The 1,386-nt window shown below is 46.0% G+C and overlaps 1 protein-coding gene and 1 long non-coding RNA gene across 2 annotated transcripts in view; one reads left to right on the top strand and one right to left on the bottom strand.

Moving 5' to 3' along the window:
* ATP6V1E1 (ATPase H+ transporting V1 subunit E1) overlaps positions 1–1,386 on the top strand; it is a 42,731-nt gene that overhangs the window by 9,567 nt on the left and 31,778 nt on the right. The gene's annotated exons all lie outside the window — the stretch shown is intronic.
* Positions 1–1,386, bottom strand: part of LOC116543775 — a 16,028-nt gene that overhangs the window by 7,305 nt on the left and 7,337 nt on the right. The window lies entirely within an intron of this gene.

The raw sequence follows: 1,386 nt of genomic DNA, 5'->3' as shown, positions 1-1,386 counted from the left end.
TTTTTTTTTTTTTTGAGACAGAGTTTCACTCTTGTTACCCAGGCTGGAGTGCAATGGCTCGATTTCGGCTCACCGCAACCTCCGCCTCCTGGGTTCAGGCAATTCTCCTGCCTCAGCCTCCTGAGTAGCTGGGATTACAGGCACGTGCCACCATGCCCAGCTAATGTTTTGTAGTTTTAGTAGAGACGGGGTTTCACCGTGTTGACCAGGATGGTCTCGATCTCTTGACCTTGTGATCCACCTGCCTCGGCCTCCCAAAGTGCTGGGATTACAGGCGTGAGCCACCGCGCCCGGCCTTATTATTATTTTTATTCAAACTTTTACCTTAATAATTTTCATTGGAAATGTCTGTATCTTTAACATTAAAAAATAAATTTTTGCTTTCTTTTTTTTTTTTGATGGAAAAGTCGTAAGTTTATTTCAGTTGGAAATTCCAGTGTTAGGCTTATGAAGCCTGGGGGTGAATGGAGCTGTTTGGAGCAAGTTCACACCATTTAATGGCAATGTGGAGTTCTCAGCTCTACACCAAATCCCCAATACCGCTTCCAGAAAAGATCATTCTGCCTCCTTCTCAAACCCGCCGGAACAGAATCACCAAAGCATTCTTGTCTCTTAATTTCTTTCTTTTCTTTTTTCTTCTCTTTTCTCTCCTCTCCTCTCCTCTCCTCTCTCCCCTCTCCTCTCCTCTCCTTGCAACCAGCCCTGACATGCCACCATGGAGAATGTAATGGTTCATTTGGTCCATTTCCTCTCTGCCTATATTGAGATATCCTGTTGCCTGGATTACGTCTTCCTGTTTCTAGGTTTATTCTCTTAGTCTGGTGCACCACGTCCTCTAGTAGTTTCTGCTTTCTGTGGTGTAAATAATCCCACCATGACCAACCTTGAGCTTCTAATACGACGTTTCTAACGTGGATTTGGGAAGAGATGTACATATTTGGCTCCCGAGCTGGTACTAGCCAGTTCCAGCACATTATCCAACCGCAGCCGCAGCGGTCGAACCCAGCTCCGCCTCTTCCTGGGGGCGTCCCATTGTGCCCCGTGCAAGGCTCTAAAGGTGGCCAGGTGCCTCCTGCCTTTCCGCGCCCCGACCCCGACCTCCTCCAATATTCCTTTCTAATTGTGATTGACAATAAGTGTCCTTAAATTTTATGTTAGAGGGTAGAAAAGTAATGGATGATTCATTTTCTCATGGAAACCAAAATTCAGATATTTAGCAGCTGTGGCTAATTGTGATGGGTGGCTAGAGGAGGTTGTAGTATTTTGTTGTTTTACTTTTTCATTAATTTGTGCTCATTGCAAAAAAAATAAAGTGTGGAGGCCGGGCGCGGTGGCTCAAGCCTGTAATCCCAGCACTTTGGGAGGCCGAGGCGGGTGGATCACGAG

The sequence above is a fragment of the Sapajus apella genome, unplaced genomic scaffold (genome assembly GCF_009761245.1).
Source record: "Sapajus apella isolate SASKATOON/1434 unplaced genomic scaffold, GSC_monkey_1.0 scaffold195, whole genome shotgun sequence".
Taxonomy (NCBI): domain Eukaryota; kingdom Metazoa; phylum Chordata; class Mammalia; order Primates; family Cebidae; genus Sapajus; species Sapajus apella.
The sequence above is the reverse complement of the archived record's forward strand: the minus strand, read 5'-3'. Positions and strand labels throughout refer to the sequence as shown.